The sequence below is a fragment of the Colobus angolensis genome, unplaced genomic scaffold (assembly GCF_000951035.1).
Source record: "Colobus angolensis palliatus isolate OR3802 unplaced genomic scaffold, Cang.pa_1.0 Scaffold322, whole genome shotgun sequence".
Taxonomy (NCBI): domain Eukaryota; kingdom Metazoa; phylum Chordata; class Mammalia; order Primates; family Cercopithecidae; genus Colobus; species Colobus angolensis.
In genome coordinates, this window is record NW_012116511.1 from 2,880,784 (window position 1) to 2,900,967 (window position 20,184).

At 35.6% G+C, this 20,184-nt stretch overlaps 1 protein-coding gene across 1 annotated transcript in view; it reads left to right on the forward strand.

Annotated features, from left to right (window-relative positions):
* The window catches only part of PTPRK (protein tyrosine phosphatase, receptor type, K), a 587,115-nt gene that overhangs the window by 185,284 nt on the left and 381,647 nt on the right, over positions 1 to 20,184 (forward strand). The window lies entirely within an intron of this gene.

Consider the following 20,184-nt stretch of genomic DNA (forward strand, 5'->3'; position numbering starts at 1 on the left):
GTACCCTAGAACTTAAAGTATAATTAAAAAAAAAAAAAATTTGAAAAAAAATAAAAATAAAAAAAAATAAAAGAGGATACTTCTTAAACTCAAAAAAAAATAATAATAATTTGTAGATATGTCTTTTGATTTTATAATACTTTTTCCCTTGGCTCTACCCTTTTAATTTTGTTCACAATATAGATTTTCTATTTTGTTCTAAAAGTGGGAATCAATTTACAATACATTTTTATATAATTTATGAACACGTATTAGAGAGCCAGCACACAGCTATTCAGGGTGGTGATGGGACAGAGGTATGACTACATAATGAGCCTTTTTTTTGGTCATAACTGTGTTTAGTTTAAATACTTCAATACTGAGATAAATAACCAGTATCTGGCTTTAATCCTCCTTGGATCTGGCTTAGCAGGCAATTACAATTGACCAACTCTATTCACAATTTTATGTATAATTGGCTTTTGGGGCTTTGGTGAGGTAGAGTAGGCACTTACAGATACCTTGGTCTTTGTAACAAGTAGAAGCTACCTTCATGTTAATTATTTTTATTTAATTTCTAGAACTTAAAAAAAATTTTTTTTGGGTGCTGAAACCTGGGATCTATATCTCTCCTCCCCTCTCCTCGAGATGGAGTGTCACTCTGTCATCCAGGCTTGAGTGTAGTGGTAAGATCTTGGCTCACTGCAACCTCTGCCTCCCAGGCTCAGATGATTTGTCTGCCTCAGCCTCCTGAGTAGCTGGGATTACCAGCATGTGCCACCATGCCCAGCTAATTTTTGTATTTTTAGTAGAGACGGGGTTTCACCATATAGTCCAGGCTGGTCTCGAACTCCTGACCTCAGGTGATTCACCAGCCTCAGCCTCCTAAAGTGTTGGGATTACAGGCGTGAGCCACGATACCCGGCCGTATATACCTTCTTGTACCTTCCATTGTTGTGCAAATAATTCAAAGTTACTTATCGCAAAGATAATTGGCCGCATAGCAAAGAGAAATAAGGAAAAATGACTCTTGAGCTGTAGGAATGCAAATATAATTATAAAATCAAGTCCATGACAAATAAACCTATATTCTCCAGGCAGTAAGTCCTACGTTGCTGTTCTAGGTGAACTTAAATGAGATACTAAGCTTCCTGGTAATCAACTTGAAAAGGAATCATATAATTAGTTATTTAATTTTCACTTTACTATTTTAAGGGAAGGAAAGCCTTTCCTAGCATCAAGTTGTAAAGCTGCAGGCAAAGAGAAAGGCGTAGAAAATAAAATGATGATTCTTTACATGTTTTAAGGAGGTGAATCCCTTGAAGCATCTTTTTGAAAAAATGTTTTTCTCCAGAAAAATTAAAGAAAGTTATGGATTTTCTTTCACAAAAATTAATTTAGACCTGTATAGACATAATTTTATTCCAATGTGCCTTTTGGACTTACTCTTTTCTTAATCTACAGTTATTGGTATTGTATGTGGCAAATTCTCTTTCAGTCTATTACCAAGTGAGTGAAGGCAATGCTTTTCAAACTACAGTGTGAATGCAGAATTATCTGAGTTATATGAAGCTTTTTAAAAAAGTTACATATTTTTACTTTATGAGTCTAAAATTAATATACATATACTTAAGGTAATCATTTCTTAATCATTGAGAAATACTGCAGAGGCATTATTTGCATTTGTGCTTACGTTACATTTGCTAAGTGAAAGGACGAATTGTATCACATTTCAGAGTACATATAGAAAAAAACCCAAACATGTGGCAGTTAACACATACCATAAGCATGCAAAATTTATAATAAGCTGTGAAATACCGATTGACATCATATTGACTTTTTTAAAGCACAGATATTGTGCAGTTCCTGATTTTGTACATATTAACTTGGAAAAGTTTACTAACAAATATAGTAAATATACAGAGAACTGTTTTTATTAAGCAGATTTAAACTTTTCCTATTATTTTGGAATGCACTATTAAATTTATTAGTCTATCAAAAGCATGAATCAGTGGCTAAAAATTAGTATTAAAGAAAAATAACAAAAATTATGATGACATTAACTCAAATGATGTTTCATTATGATTAAAACCAAAAGAATCAAACCTAAAGGTGAAATGTAAAATATAAAACAAAGAAGTGCCTATTTTCTACTCTTAAATCTATTTGCATTTTTGGTTCCACAAAACATCATTTTATATTAAATAACAAAGGATGCTAATTTAAACTGTATTGATTTTATACATTTGTTGTATGAGTAAACTTATGGTATGTTAATACTCAGATATTTATCTGTGCAAAGTTCAACTTAACACTGCGGTCTGTGAGAAAGTTTTCTTTTTCAAAGCTTGGGATTTTACTCATGTTTGAAAAACACTGAATCAGGAGTTTACCCTTAAACTCTAAACTCTTTCCTGAAAGCCCATAGGGAATTAACAGAGCATGCTTTCTTGTACATTTAGAGGTTGTTAAGGTGAAAGTAATAATGCTTACCCAGTTGCTGGGTCTGCTAGAATGGGGGGATTCCATAAGGAAATCAGTTTACTGAGACCGGTGTCTGAAAGAAATGTTCATCAATAGAGAAAGCCTTGACGCCCTGTCTGGTTGCCATGTTTATGCTATGGGCCATATGGTTATATTGTGAGAGTTTGGACCAGTGAACTCTTAGCTATTTTTAAACATTTGATAGAGATCCAAGAAATAGTTTACACTTACACGAAATGACTTCTTTTAGAAGGCTGTTTTAGCCAGACTCCTAAAATCCAATGCTTCTCGAAGTTTTCAATAAATCTTTTAAGTTTGTCTAAGAATCACATTCCTCAGACTTCTGCATCTTCTTTTTGCTTAGCTCCTTAGCAGCTTGCCCCTCTTTCACCACCACTCTCTTTTACTGGTTTTATTTTGGATGGGGTGGGGTGATGGTAGTAATTTTGGCCTTTGGATTTTAGTCCAAATATTGATTCTGGGCAACTAGAACAGTGGCCAAAACTACCTCCATTACTAACCCTAAAAAACTTGGTTGTGGAACTGCTGCTACCTATAAAAGAAGAATCAGATGTCCTGTGGTATTATTGATGTCCCTTGTGGGACCTTTTCAAAGTCTCAATAAGTCCTTAGGGTCAAGCTGTTTCTGGAAGCCTGGTAGAAAGTTTATCTGCAGCAATTTGTCACCATGAACTTACTTGTTAGATTCTCATTTATTTACTTATGTTCATTTTCTTAGGTACAGAAGGATTTTTTTTTTTCTGTGTTCCAGGAAGCAATTTTTGCCAAAGCTACTGTGGAGAGGAAAATTATGATTGTTTTTCAATCACAATTAGTTCCAATTTTGCCTCTCCAGACACATATGTCAGCTTGTCAGTTTTTCTTCCCCCAAACACATTGTCTTTTAAATTGAATGCTGATCTGGATAAATATATAATACACTCAAAGGGGAATTTTGGTCTTATATTTGGGAAAAATACATTAGTAGATGGCTACTCAGATTCAAGATGTGTTTAGTGAGGGTCGAGAGGTGAAGATGCTTCAGATACCTGAATTACTTACATGGGCTTGTTAGTGCAAGATTAAATGGCTTTAATTTAACTGCTGATAGATTCTGTTGTGGGTTCCTGGAAGTCACCCAAATTGTTAATCACTATTGAAATAACATTTTGGTAAAAAATAAGAAAATTTATTATTGTAAAAGTTAGCTATGTAAGTTAGAAGTTTAGAATGAATTTCATTTCCCTTGTCCTCTGGAGTATTTTAGTGAAAAAAGGTTTGTAATCAGATTGCTACATTCCATGCTCCATAATAAAATACAGAGAAGCATTATTTTGATAAAGTAAATTTACTGTGTTATATTTTATTTATAAAATATTTAAGATTTTTTTGAAAACTTCAAAAGCAAAAAATATAATAGCATTATGGGATTTATATGTGTAAATGCATATGTCGATGATTTACAAATATGTTTGTAGCATCTTTGCTGGGATGTCTCAACAAAATTAATTCCTCCCTTCATTAGAGTGTATTTGTTATTTTTGTTTATGGCAGTTTTTCCTATATTTGGTGAATCTCTTGCCTTACGAGTTTTTATGGCCCCAGAAAGAAGTAAAAAGCTCACCTTTTCAGCCATCTTTAACTAGGATATCAATAGGTGACCAAATCACAATTCAGAATACCTATAAGAACATTGATTAGGAAGCTATTTAGTAGGAGGAGGCATCATAAAGATTTCATTCTGCAGAGAGGGGAAGCATAGACTTCCAGGGACGGCAAAGCACAGGACCCAGCCTGAGTGCTGGGAGAATGTTGTCTGCACCCAGCAGTAGGTGGGGGGGTAGGGATATACTTGGGTTATTATTTGGGCTTGCTAATGTTCTTTAATACTTTTTTTGTTGCTTGTTTTTGTTGAAAGTGATACAGTGGATTCTGCTGTTTACATTGAAGAACTTGAACTGATCTTTCTCCCAGACTTGGTCTTCATCCAATGTACCATGGCTCAGGGAATGGCACACTATTTGGTTGTAGTAACAAGAAATATAGTTGTACATTCTGGATACCTGTCTCTTGTATATCCTATGCATCACCAATTTTGCTGGTTTAACCTCCTATATAGGTCTTGATTGACTGCTTCACATCACCTCCATCATCTATTACTATATTTAAAAACATTTTTCTTCTATTGACTGCCGCAGCTACCATCTTCCTGGTCTCCCATACCTACTTTGCTCATCATCCTGTCACTCATCTGTTTTATACATTGTGGCCAGAGTAATTTGCCAAAATGAAAATCTGACTTGCGATAGCAACCTTCATCTCATTCTTTTCTGTGTTTAACTATAACTTTTAAGATAAAGACAAAACTGTTTATCGTTGCCTGCGAGTCCTGCTTGGTCTGTTTACTTCTTTCATCTCTATCGTCATCTTCCCCATTTTCTCCTCTGCAGCCAAACTTTCAGTCTCTTATACTTGGCCCTCTTCTAGGTCTTTTGCACAAGTGGTTTATTCTGCCTGAAATGATCTTCCTAATAACTCTCTTTCATTCTTCAGGTCATAGCTCAGACATCACTTTTTCAGAGAGACTTTCTCACCTTCCTGATGAGGTCATATGTCCCCATTACATGATTTCATAGCCAGAGTGTCTTGTGTAGAGGTCATCACAGTTTTATTTGACACACATTTTGTTGATGCTTTGATTACTCGTGTGATGCTGCATCTGTGCAGAAGAAGCCCCATGAAGGAAAAGTACTGAAATGGTATCTGTTAGAGTACTTCAGATTCATCCTCATGGGTTTTCCATGCAATTTAAGCAATCCTTTTGCCAATGAACTACTTGTTCACTTTGATAGGTGGCACAGTGTAGGAGCTAAGGAAGATAAGTTTAATGTTAGATTCAAATTGAGATCTGAGCAGGTTACTTAACCCTTTTCCACTTGACATTTTCCTGTACAATATTTAGCACTTTACATATTCTGTAACTTTCTCACTGGAGGATTGGTTGAATTAAATATTTTTACTGTCTTAAGCTATTCTTTTAATGATTTATATGCCAGTAAGTCACCATCAACACTTCCATTGATAGAGTATCAGCTTTCTCTAGATCACTACACAGAAAGGCCTAATGAGAGGTAATGGCCCTTAAGAAGTTTACTGCTGAGCTTGGAAAATTCTACACATTCTAACAAATACAAAGTGGGAAATGTAAAGTTTGTTAATTAACTAAAAAGTTGTATAATTGGACATAAGAGCTTATGAAGAAGGTAGGAATAAAGGTTCTTAGGGGAGAAAAGAGAATCCAAGCTTTGCAAGACGGAGGGGCAAACCAGGCAAAAATGCTTATTTTCTTATTATTATGAACCATGAACTGTTATGAGCTATGAGTTCATATGAGTTGTGGTTCATATGAGCTATGAGTTGTGGTTCATGGCAAGTTAGCATGGCATGGTTTTCATGGACCAAGTTTGTGAGGATTTTCGAGCACCAGATGGAATGTGTGGTTCTCACCTGTGCTTGAGCATGCAGTTAATTGCTTCAACCAATAGAATTGTGTTGTTACTGGTGAATGTGTGTCACCATCACTGAAGCAATCACTACTAGTTCATAGTGTTTGCAGAGTTTAATTGCTGCTTGTAGGATTGCTGTAAAGCAAAAGAAGTTTTTGTTTGTTTATTTCTTTAGTTACATAAACAGTTCTTAGGGAGATACTTGATAATATTGTACTTAGAAGAAGAAAATGTTTGAGATATATTCTTGCTCATGGTTATTCTCAAGGGAGAGAAATTTGATCCTGTCTGTGTACTTGAGTTTCATCCATTTAGCTTATAAATGTTAATGAAAACCTGAAAGGATATCTCAATAATAGATTGAACGATGTGACAGTGAGATTTTTGAAACCATTGAAAGTTTCTTCTTCCCTCCTATAAGAGAAAAATTACCTCCCATTTTCCCAGCGCCTTGGGGTGGGGGAAGGACACCTGTGCTTGATTGTTGGTCTGAGATCTAACTGTTACTTGTTGTGGCTGAAGCTGTTTTTTATTTTAGTTTCTACAGTACACCCCAGAGGGAAGCTTTAAAAAATTAGTGTGGGAACTAAAACTCTACAATTTCTCAATGTTTGTGTTTACCCATTGAGCCTTAAGTTAGCATTTATGAAAACATTAAAGTACAATTCTCAGTTGCTCTCAGGGCAAACAAAACAAAACAAAACAAAAAAACAAAAACACTGTTGGAATGGAGGTCACTTGCATCCTGCAGCTTTTCTGGTTATGTTTAAAAGGAATGTTTTGTTGAAGGAATATCTTTGGATGATTGTATTTGCTAAGATGAAGTTGAATTACTTGTGTGCAATAATCAGAGAAGTATTTGCGTGCTCTTCCTTTCCTCACCGTTGTTCAATGTGGCATTTCAAAATTGACCAGGTATGTTTTGGCCACTTTTTAAATTTTGATTTTTCAAAATAATAACTGCATTGCTAGCACTGGAAGTAGAATAGCTTATCCCAGAGACCTGAGATATGATTTAATATTATACTTTGCTCAATTATTGGGGACCATTAAATAATTCATTAAAGCTGATTTAAGTTAATGTAGACTCAGGGGACTTTACAAGGGTTTCAGGTTTTTTTTTTTTTCTTCAAGTATGTATTTTATACCAAAACCTTGAGGTATAGGAGATTATCTTGTGACCAAAAGCACCAGTCTCAAAATTTGAGGAGATGACACCGTTCGCTTTTACTTTCTTATATCCTAGGACCTCAGTTTCTTTTATTATATTTGTATGGTTTATGAAGCTACTGGTGAGATGAAAAATAAAATAACCCTGTCTTCTCTACCACCCTGTTCTCCTCTTTTTTCTCTTATCTTCCTAGAACTTAACATTTTAAAGTGTAAGCACTTATTTAATCTCTTTTTCCTTCTACTACTTGAGCTCTTTTCTTCATTTTGCTATGCTCAGTCTCTCATTTTTGTTGTTGTTGTTGTTGTTATCATTCCCTTTTGCTTTTATTTTCCTTTTCTTGTCTTAGAACCTCTAAGGCAGAACTGTTTCAAACAAGCAGACCGATTTTTGGTTTAGGTGATACTACTTTGTAAATAAAAAAATGAAAAGATGTTTTTCCTTTGACGGTTCCCACTTCTGTAATCCTCTCAACAATCCTCTCAAACAGTGCTTTTATTATATCTCGACATTTATCTGTTCCAGGCCTCCAATTTTCTTCAGTAAAATGGTAGAGAGGAGATGTGGTGGAAAGGGACAGAACGTGGCTGTTAATTTAGGCCTCTGACTTCAGAGCCTGAATTCTTAACCATTTCTTTTGTTTGTTTGTTTGTTTTGTTTTTGAGACAGTGTCTCACTCTGTCTCCCAGGCTGAAGTGCAGTGGCATGGCCTTGGCTCACTGCAACCTCTGCCTCCCGGGTTTAAGCGATTCTCCTACCTCAGCCTCCCAGATAGCTGGGATTACCGGTGCCCGCCACCATGCCCAGCTAAGTTTTGTATTTTTAGTAGAGACAGGGTTTCACTATGTTAGCCAGGATGGTCTCGAACTCCTGACCTCGTGAACAGCCCTCCTCAGCCTCCTAAAATGCTGAGATTACAGGTGTGAGCCACCGCGCCCGGCCTTAACCATTTAATAAACAGGTATCTGCTTTCATTTGGATAATGGGGAAGATTATATTTTTCCCTCCTTTTGAATATTTCATGGAGTGTCTTTTATTATAATTAAGAACTGTAGTGGACTTAAAGTTTAATAAAGGAAGAAACTTCTTTGGTGGCCAGTTGAACTGCCCCTGTGACCTGATTATCCTTGTTCCTGAGAACTGAGTTGAAAAACTTTGTTCAATCTGAATTCTTCTCTAATTGATCATTACTTGCCATTTACTTACTTAGGAGCAGTGACCATTGTTACAGTTATAAAATTGAATAGTTACAATTGTTATTAGTTTTCAGTCACAGTAAGGTCTAGTTGTTCTTCATGTACTTCTTGTACTAAAAGTACTTTAGTTCTTCTAGGTTATAGTTGTCTGAAAGGTGGGAACTTTCAGAATAATAGACTAGTTGAGTTGGAAGGAAACTTACATCATTCAGTACAACTACAGGCATACCTTGTTTTATTGAGCTTTGCTTCATTATACTTTGCAGATATTGCATGTTTTACAAATTGAACATTTTGATAATTCTCACAGTATTTCATTTTGTGTAACAAAATGTAACATTTTGGTAATTCCACAATATTACATACTTTATTATTATTATTATTGTATCTGTTATGGTGATCTGTGATCAGTGATCTTTGATGTTACTGTTGTAATTTTTTCATGCACCACTACCAGCTCCTGTATAAGATGGTGAGCTTAACTGATAAATGTTGTATGTATTCTGACTGTTCCACCTACGGCTGTTCCCGTCTTTCTTCCTCTCCTCAGCCCTCCCTGTTCTCTGAGACACAACAATATTGAAATTAAGCAAATTAATAACCCTACAGTGGCCTGTCAATGATCAACTTAACGGAATAACTGCAAGTCTCTCACTTTTTTTTTGAGACGGAGTCTGGCTCTGTCGCCCAGGCTGACTGCAAGCTCCACCTCCCAGGTTCTCGCCGTTCTCCTGACTCAGACTCCCGAGTAGCTGGGACTACAGGCGCCCGCCACCAGGCCCGGCTAATTTTTCTATTTTTATTAGTGACGGGGTTTCACCATGCTAGCCAGGATGGTCTCGATCTCCTGACTTCGTGATCTACCTGCCTTGGCCTCCCAAAGTGCTGGGATTACAGGCATGAGCCATCGTGCCCGGCCACAGGTCTCTCACTTTAAATCAAAAGCTAAAAATGATTAACCTTAGTGAGGAAGGCATATCAAAGCTGAGACAGGCCGGTAGCTGGGCCCCTTGTGCCTGTTAGCCAGGTTTCGAATGCAAAGGAAAAGTTATTGAAGGAAATTGGAAGTGCTACTCCAGTGAACACCTAGATGATAAGAAAGTGAAACAGCCTTATTGCTGACATGGATAAAGTTTTAGTAGTCTGGATGGAAGATTAAACCAGCCACAGCATTCCCTTAAGCCAAAGCCTAATCCAGAGCACGGCCCTCAGCACTGAGGCAAGACCCTCTACTAGCAAAAAGATAACGACTTGCTGAAGGCTCATATGATTATTAGTATTTTTTTTTTAGCAATAAACTATTCTAAAATTAAGATATATATTTTATATACCTTATATACCTTTTTTTAGACACGCTATTGCACACTTAATAGACTATTGTATTGTGTAAACATAACTAATATGCACTGGGAAGCAAAAAATAAAAATTTGGTACATTCAGACATAATGCGACTACTGAGTAGAATGTTTTGATTTTGATAATATTCATTTATATGGAAATCATAGACGTGTTGTGCCCTCATTCTCTTTAGACCTTCAGTTCTGGTCTTTAATGTTTAACAGTGTTGAAGTGTATCCAGACCAGGTGGGAATTGTTAGCACGATTTTTAGTCTTTAGGCAGTTTCCAGGGACCACAGGCCACACTACCTTCTCTTACCTTTAATTGTTCATTTCAATCTTGGATATTTTGAAAAGGCGAGTGATGATTACAAAATTGGCCACAGGACAAAGACTTTATTGCCTTTTGGGGTCATGTTACTCTGATTATTTTCTCTTAAATTGTTTTTCATTTTAACAGCTGCTTCTCAAAACTTTTCACTACCATGTAACATAAAAGTTATGCAGGTTGGATAGCTCTTAGGAGAGTGCCATGATTTCAGAAATTGGAGAAATCTTAAAACAAGAGTTCTTAAACTTAGATCTATGAGTCCTTTAAAATTGTTGGTGAAGTAAGTGTGTGTGTTTCTGGGAGTGGGCGTTGAGGCAACAATACTTTAAATTTACTTCAGATTTCAAAGAAAGAGTGAGAGAGGGAGGGTTAGAGAGGAATAGAAAGGATAGGACTGAGAAAGAGGCCTGACTCACATTGGGATGAAAGGGATAGATAGAGTTGTGAAGGGAAGGGTTAAGAAAGATTATGAAGGTTAAGTGCCATTAAGTTGGAAGTTTTTAAAAGTACCATCCTTTAACATTGTCAACTCATTTTTAAACTTTGAAAGTGTTCTCTTCATATATTTTCTAGTTTTATTTTCTTTACTGTTTGTTGGAGGAAGGAATGAATATGTCTAAAGGAACAAGTATTGAGGACCCATCTATTCCTCTTGTCAGTGTGCCTTGGCACATCATGGAGGCAGTCTTGTTTAGTCTGCACACTGGACCTCAGTGGGGTGGGCACTTCAAGATGAGGAAACAAGACAGAGAGAGGTTAAATTATTGGCCCAGGATAGACAAGTAAATAGATGTGTAGGAAGTAGGGAAAACTGGAGTACTGGAAGGTACTGGAAAGGAACCTAAAACCTATTATAAAATTAGCCACTTTGAAATAGGAAACAGATGGCACTAATCCTTTTAACAATTTATGACATAGGTTTCCTGTGTCATAAAGATGAAACTGGCAATTTTCTTTGTCAAAGTAATGGCCAAGTACTTGCTTTTTGTCTCTCTAAGATGTAGTAGGGAAGGGAATTAAACTGTAGAACAATGCTTGGCCAAGTTTCTAAATCTTAATATGTAGCGGGTAAATTCCATGAGGACACCCACTTCCTAAGAAGGAGAAATGTGCTACTTTCTACTGAAACTTTCATTTTAGTTTTTCTGTGTTGCCTGAAGGTTTTTAGAAGCTATTATTTGAAATCCATACATTTTTCTGTTTTCAAATGTAAGCTGGCTACCTAGAACAAATACAAAGCACTTCTTCAGAGATCAAGAGAAATTTTATCCTTCAGACTGTGAAGGAAACAGGTTTATATTTTTACAAGGCAATGGGAGGGACATTTTAAGGAGACTAAAGTTGTTGGAAGTAGACTCCTACAAAGATGCAAATTCAGTTCATTTGTTTTGGAGTTTGGGGGGAAAGTGTACTTTTTCTTTTTCTGACATTTTGTAATATTTGCCTCATACTGTCTTAGAAACAAACTGTGTGATGTAGGGGATAGACTTCGTTAGAAGAGAAGCATCTATCTTAAGAAATAATAGAATGTAAAAGTTTGAAGAATTAAAAATAGACTGTACAAAAAGTGATGGCACTGATGTCCGTTTAACCAAATTAATGGAATATTTTAGGGTTATTCTCAAGATTGAAAGCTTTGCTTATTATCATTTCAAATTTTACCTTTTTTTTTCTCTTTAACTATCTTTGAAAAAAAAATACTTAAAAAAATATTTTTGCTTACCTTCAGTGGAGCTTGCCGAGTTTACAGATCACACAGCCCCTCTGTTAGGGGCTGGCGAGGCCAAAGAGGTTTCTAATCTTAAAAAGCTTGTACTAGGGTTCTGGGAATGCACAGATAGATATGGTATATTTTGTACATAAAAGAGCATTATATAAGTGCTATGGGAATGCAGCGCAGGAAACACAGATAGTTGTCCGACTTTTTTATAAAACATTCAACTTCAAACTGAAAACTCCAGACCTTGTTCTAGATTTTTGGATGAACAACATACATGAAATCCCAACTTTTCATGGAGTTTTTCAATTAAGTAAACTATTTAATTCAGTAAGTGGCAAGTGCTATAAAGCATATAATAAAAAGTGATATGTTAGAAAGAAGCTTGGAAGGAACTACTTTATTTAACTGACTTAGGAATGCTTCACCAATAGATGAATGATGAAAATCAACCAGCTGAGGACAGAGCATTTCAAACAGAGGAAGGTCCAGTGCATGGAGACTGAGACAAGCATAGGCTTAGGTGTTTTTTTTTTTTTTTTTTTTTTTTAACAGAAAAAGCCCATTGTATCTGGAACATCTTATGTAAGGGAAGAGAAGTGTAAGAAATAATGTTGGAGAGGAAGGCAGGCACTAGATCATATTGAAGCTGAGGGGTGGGGCTAGAGTTTGGATCTTATTCTCAATGCAATGTGAGGATGAAAAAGATTTAAAAAAATTAACCTGGCTGCCTATCAGAAAAGATTGTAGGGCTAGTAGTGTGGAAATCATAAAACTTGCTGGGATTCCATTCTATTTGTCCTCCTGATAGGTAATAGGAGTTTGGTAAAACTAGTGATTATGAAGAGACATGAATGGATTGAGGGGAGAGCTTGGAAGTAGAAACAGTGAGACTTGCTAGTTAATTAAAAGAGGGGAAAAATCAAACTGATTCCTAGTTTGATTACTGAGTCCTTAGTTTTAATAATTGGTTATATTTGTTGCCACTTAATCAGATGAAAAAAAATGGTGGTGGGAGAAGAGGCTTGAAAAAAGAAATGAAAAGATGAAAGATATGAAAAGGCGGGTCATGGCATTGCCTTCACCACAAAGGTAATAGTAACAGAAGTACTTAGAGACATTAATTTTATAACACAGAAAAAAAATATATACCAAATGGGCTGAGACCCAAATAGTGATTTCACTTGTCACTCTTCTTTCTACTTAGAGATTCTGATTATTGCTTCTGAAGCTGTCTGGGCATGAAGCAATATTATTGTGTAGTGTCTTTCGTTTTTTTACACCAACAGTTTCTGGCATGTGCTTTGTTACTACTGGGAAAATCTCACTCCTTGCCAAGAGCTAGCTGTTTTGCACAGTGCGTTGGTGCTTTGGTAGCTATTCAAAATGATCTTCAGAACACATAAAAATACTTTTCTTATGAGGATAGAATATTACTTAGTCCTCTGTACTCTTCTGCTCATACATAACAATCTGATTCTCTGATGGTGGGAAACTACAGTGGAAGAAAGCCCTTTGTGATGGTTAATTTTATGTGTCAGACTCAGCGATAGGGTACCTGGATATTAGGTTAAACATTATTTCTAGGGATGTGTGTGTATGTGTGTGTGTGTGTGTATATATGTTTCTGGATGTGATTAACATTTGAAAGGTACACTGAGTAAAGCAGATAGCCCTCCCCAATGTGAGTGGGCCTCATCCAATCGCTTGAAGTACTGAGTTGAATAAGGAGTAAGAATTCCCCCGTGTCTGACTGTCTACAAGCTAGGACATCAGTCTCCTGCCTTTGGACTTGGACTCAGATTGGAACTTACACCATAGGCTCTCCTGGTTATTGGACTCAGACTTGGACTTGAACTGAAATTTATACCATTGACTCTCCTGTTTCTCAGGCCTTTGGGCTCGGATTGGAATTATACCATCAGCTTTCCTGTCCTGAGACTGGACTTCTCAGCTTCCACAATCATATGAGCCTATTCCTTATAATAAATCTCCTGATATATATATATAGTGTGTGTGTATGTATGTGTGTGTATGTGTGTTTATCTATATAGTCCTTTTCTCTGGAGAACCCTAATATATCCTTTGTACTAGGGTAGAAAATTTCAGCTTTTTTCATCTTCATTCTTCAGGAATCCAACACTCCGGTGAAGGATTTTGTTTTCTAACTGATTTTATAGAGTACATCTTTATACCCTGCAGAGACTGAATGAGTGAAGTAGACTCAACATAAATAAAAGCACTAATAATGTTCTCATTAGAGCAGAGTGATAAAAAGGTTTATGTATATTAAAATATAGGGTTCTCTACATGTGATCCAAAGATCTCTGTAGACCTTCATACTCTTTCAGGTGATCCATTAAGTCAAAATTGTTTATCAATAACACTGAGATGCAGTTTTCCTTTTTTCTCTTTTATTGTCTCATGAATGAATAGAAGAATTTCCCAGAGGTTACATGATGCATGATACTACAACAGATTGAAAGATTAAGTAAAAATGAGAATCTAATTGTCTTCTATTGAGACAGACACTAAAGAGATTCGTAAAAACTAAAACAATGCTTATCTTCTTGCTATCTTTTTTTGTTTATTTTGGGAAATGGTTATTTTTCATGAAAATATGATAGTAAATTATGAGATCATTGCTAATCTTCAACAAATTATTATTTTTGAATTTTTTCCATTTTAATTTCTAATATGGTCAATATTGATGTAACTCAGAAACAAAAGCTGCTGGATATCCTTAATATCACAAATATAAAGGGGCCCTGAGACTAAAACATTTGAGAACCTTTGTTTAATAGAAGATTTCTTATGTATACCAGCGTGGCTCTGACAAATACATTAAATATGTACTTCCAAACATTATACTTTTTCATTAAATCCTTATGTTTGAAAGCAGCATAAACTAGTTTCATTTATTTTTCTTTTTGTTGTTGTTTTGACATTTTCTGGTTATATATCTCACATATAGTTAAAGCTACTGCTGCCTCAATTGTTCATGTTATTAAATAATGTCTTTGCCTCCTCTTTCAATTGGTAATCTAACTAATCAAGTAACAAGTGTTTATTAGACTTCTATTGTATGCAAAGCCCTTGTTAGATAGGGTGCCAGTTATCAATTTATTGCCCCGGAGCTTAAAATTTATCCTTCATTACCTGCTCTGTGATAGCAGCACTTGACCCTGTAAAGCGGTTCTGCTTTACAACTGGCGCAGTGTTAAGCTTTGTCAGTAGAGGGCACTGGAGAGACACTTAAGAAAGAAGGAACATCTATTCTTGGTTGAATTGTGATCCTAGGGTTGTTTTTTGTTGGTGGTACTGCACAGTGGACAGAGTTGTGTGCATGTAGCAGACATAGTCCCTCAGTGAGCTTGTAGCACCAGACCTGGCCTGGTGACCGCCTTGCTGTGGCACACACATACCCCAGGCCTCATGCTACTCTGCTGCAGGGAGAATGCGTCCTGTTTCCCTTGCTTCCCTAGAGCAGGACCAGCTCTGGCCTGAGTGACCCAGCAGACTTTATCATTCCATGAGCTGCAACTGCACCTTCTTTAAGGAAATCTGATTCTCAGCAACCTCCCCTGTCTACATTGGTTTCTTTCTTGGGTACTTTGATTATTCTTTAAGGTTTTCTTCACAGCTTTAAAGTTTCTACCTTCTTATAGGTAGTAATTCTTTATATTACGTTTTCACTGTTAAGTTTACTGTGTGGCTTCTCTCTTCTAATTGGACTCTGAATAAGTCAGATGCTTTCTAAGAGAACCTAATTACCCTTCTGAGGTTGACAAATGATATCCATATAAATCATTTAAAATTGGCACAAAAGCAGTGTATAATTGGGGGCCAGAATTAGACATTTAGAAACTATGAGACAGTTCGAGGAAAGAAAACTGGCATGATATGTGGAGAAAATAGTGAGGGGCATTTCGGACTGGAGAAGGTGGTTTGTGAAGAGAAGTGGGAGGTAAAATGACCAAAGTTACTTTGGGATAAGATCATGGAAAGTTGTGAATACTAAGCAGAGAAGTTGAAATTTTTCTTTTAGTTTATAAGGCACATCCAACAGATTTTGAATAATAACGGACAATACAAATATTATGTTAGTGTACTAAAGTGTACCAACACATACATATTTAAAGGAGTTTTAGAAGAAAGTGTGGAAATCTATTTATAATTAATTATTTTCTTTACTGTTAATCAAATTTCCCATGTAAATACCTTATTCATAGAAGTGAAGCTTAAAGATAAAAAATCACTAATATATAAAATCCATAGGGCATTATATATTCATCTAGATACTAGATTATGTTATTTTCCTTGGCCATTCTTTTTAGTAAGAACTGTCATTTGTTTTAAGTCTTCTCTGCCTTTCTATTTTTTAGTGAATTGGAATAAGAAGTACTCAATTTATGTATTGTGTTTTTTGAATGCCAAGATGCTGTTTACTGTAGGATACAAATAGGATTTATTTTTAAAAGACTAAAAATATCCACCTGTGTTTATTTACTAAGTATTTATCATTATTCATTTGATTTTCCTCTTGTACAATAGTATTCACTGTAGTCTGTTTTAATAAAAAAGTGAAAATCTAATGCCTATTCATTATAGAACTCTCAGAAAGTGTACATATGCAAAAACTTTTTTGAAAACCTAGAAGACAATTACAGCCCACCAGATAATATACCATTAAGATTTTGCTATATATTTTTCTAGTCATATGTACAAGTTTATGTGTGTGCATATGTGAATATACACACATTTACACGGATGTATTTATTTAACTTAAATATGTATTTTTCATAAGTGGGTTTAATATTTTACAACCTGCATATTTTACTTAACACATTGTAAATATGTTCCATAAAATGTTTTGAAATAATATAATTCTTAATGACTGCATTATTGTTCATTAAATTGATTTGCAATAATTTTGCAAATTACTGATTATTGAATATTAAGAATACTTAATTTTTCTCCATTTTAAATAGTGTAATGAGTTAGGCATCTTTTAAACCTGTATCTTTTACACATATCTGATGGTTTATCTAATATACATTTGTAGACATGAAATTCCCAGACCAGAAGGCATGTATCTCTCTCTTTTTTTTTTAATATATTTTAAGTTCTGAGATATATATGCAGAACCTGCAGGTTTGTTACGTAAGTATACATGCGCCATGGTGGTTTGCTGCATTAGGTATTTTTCCTAATGCTATCCCTCCCCCTGCCCCCCAGCAGGCCCTGGTGTGTGATGTTCCCCTCCCTGTGCCATATGTTCTTATTGTTCAACTCCCACTTATGAGTGAGAAAATGTGGTGTTTTGTTTTCTGTTCTTGTGATAGTTTGCTGAGAACTATGGTTTCCAGCTCCATGCATGTCCCTGCAAAGGATGTGAACTCATTCTTTTTTATAGCTGCATAGTTTTCCATGATGTATATATGCTACGTTTTCTTCATCCAGGCTATCATTGATGGGCATTTGGGTTGGTTCCAAGTCTTTGCTATTGTGAACAGTGCTGCAGTAAACATACGTGTGCCTGTGTCTTTATAGTAAAATGATTTATAATCCTTTGGGTATATACGTAGTAATGGGATTGCTGGGTCAAATGGTATTTCTAGTTCTAGATCCTTGAGGAATCTCCACACTGTCTTTGACAATGGTGGAACTAATTTACACTCCCACCTACAGTGTAAAAACATTCCTATTTCTCCACATCCTCTCCAGCATCTGCTTTTTCCTGACTTTTTAATGATTGCCATTCTAACTGGTGTGAGATGGTATCTCATTGTGGTTTTGATTTGCATTTCTCTAATGACCAGTGATGATGAGCTTTTTTTTCATATGTTTGTTGGCCACATAAATGTCTTCTTTTGAAAAGTGTCTGTTCATATCTTTCACCCACTTTTTAATGGGTTTTTTTTCTTGTAAATTTGTTTAAGTTCCTTGTAGATTTTGAATATTAGCCTCTTGTCAAATGGATAAATTGTAAACATTTTTTTCCCATTCTGTAGGTTGCCTGTTCATTCTGATGATAGTTTGTTTTGCAGTGCAGAACCTCTTTGGTTTAATTAGATACCATTTGTCAATTTTGGCTTTTGTTGCAATTGCTTTTGGTATTTTATTCATGAATGTCTCTTAAAGGTCTTTGATATCAAATTGCTCTATACAAAGGTTGCACTTAAAACAAACAAATAAAAAGCATATACAGTTTTCTCTGTCTTGAATGATATATTTGAGAACTCTGTTGCTCAAGAGACTGTAAGGAATATTCGTAAGGCCACTTTAAAGAAGTTTTAATGAAAAGCTAGTACATTGTATGTGTGGGAACATAGATGTTTTATTAAGCCTTGAGATAACTAAACTCTTGTTAGAAATCTGAGGAATTAGCTGGTAACAGAACAGTCGTAAATAAGTTTAAATTATAACATAAAGTATGAGGGAAGTACATATTGTATAATTTCCCAAGTGTAAGGATTGGGAGGCAGTTATTCTGGGAGACTACAGAAGTAATTTTTACATGTCGATAAGAATAGCACAGTATCTTCTGTGTTTGGGATGATGGAAGGGAATACTGGGTCAGACAGGCAGCTCCCTCCCTAGTGCCTACTGGATAAATTGCCGTTATATCAAGGCAGTAGGCAGAAGGATTTAGACGGCTTTTTGGTGCTAGTACTTGATTCTTCCTTTCTGGAGCTGTGCAATAAATGCATTATTATTCCAGAGCACTCAGGGAATGTGGCAGTAGTCAGGCATTATTGAAAGCGGGCCATTTAGCAGAAACATTCTATAGAAATGAATTATCAATACTATTTTTCTTTATTATTTAACTTGCTTGAAATGTTGAAATAGTGTAGACTATTCACAAAGCTTTTATTTTGTGACTTTTGTATTCCTAATGATCAAATTGATAATACCTGCAAAGGAATATACTTTGCCCATCCTGTTTCCTTAATAAGAAAAATAATTATTGTAGCTTAAGAGTACAACTGACTGAAAATTCCTGAATGGTCTTCCTAGTAAATATTATGCTGTATAATTAAAATGTGACACAAAGCATATTTTTACACCAAAGTTTATTTTATAATAGGAGAAAATGACTATTAGAAAGCCAGTAAATCATTTAGAGATTACTACTTTAAAGTTGATATTCAGAAGCCATAATTGATACAGACCTCTACAAATAATTTAAATGCACTACTGCCATAATATTCCATTGAGGGGGAAAAAAGACTGTTGTAGTAGTGGGGAAATAGGCTACAGGTTTGTGAAGATGCTGAGGCCCAATAACAAACACTAAGTAACTTATCCAAGATCTCAGGGCTGGTCCTCATTAAAAGGAATAATTGGTCTGCTATGCAGTGGTGAATCTGAAAGACATCTTGCTAAATCAACCATTAACTTCAGAATGTGAATATAATAAGGACTAGAAACATCCTGCTTCTATAAATTGGGTTGGGATCCAGGATGTTCTGTTTAAAAATAAAGACATAATTTCTCCAAAATATACACGGACAATTTATTCTATTAATGTGCCATCTGTGAGACTCAGAAAGAAAGAAAGAAAGAGAAAAAAAAAAAGAATCGTAGCTTACAAGAGAAGAGGATAACTAGGAAAAATAATTGAATAATAATATCAGCCACTATCACTATGATCTGTTTATTCTGTACTTCGATTATACTAAAGTGTTACAGAAATCTTCCCAAAAGCTCTCAACCAGAGGGTACCTACTACTCAGTGGCAATTGGTCACATTTGAAATTCAGCTTCTCAGGTAGTTGACACCATCCTCTCTGCCATGATTTGCATCTGCTGTTGAGGGTTAATTGAACAAGTTAGACTAGTAGTTATCGAGTGTTTAATGTGTCATGGGTACAAATTTTGGGGAGGAAATACAGAAGATTGATTAATTTTGAATGTTGTCAGGAAGAGAAGGTCAAGTGCAACTCTTCTAACACTGGGTTCTGTAACACTACATCTGATAGATTTTGGTTAAAATTACACACTGGCAAAGAAAAAGGATATTTTACAATATAATTTGTGTTCTATATTCTGTGTAATAAATAGGCATATTTGCATTTTTGTGATATGTGTCTTTGTTAAAATCCACAATGACATGAGAACAATTGGTTGTTTTACTGGAGAGTTTTCTGGGACTAAAAGCAGCAGCCCGGTGTTCAAGTCTCATTTTTGTACTTAGTTCCTATGCGGCCTTTGCCTGCAATGGAAAGTCTGTATGTGAGCTATGAGAGTCCTGTGCCTCCACATGATAGATAACCAGTGAACACTTACTAAGTCAAAGGGAATGGAATAGATTTTAAACTGGGTTTCTTGTAGCTCTGCAAGAGTGTAGGGACTATTACAGAACTGGGGCCAATAGTAGTGGTGATTAGCTGACACATTAGTTGGTGACACTCCAAGTGGGGAAATCTGCTATGTCCTGATCCTCAGCTCTAGGCAT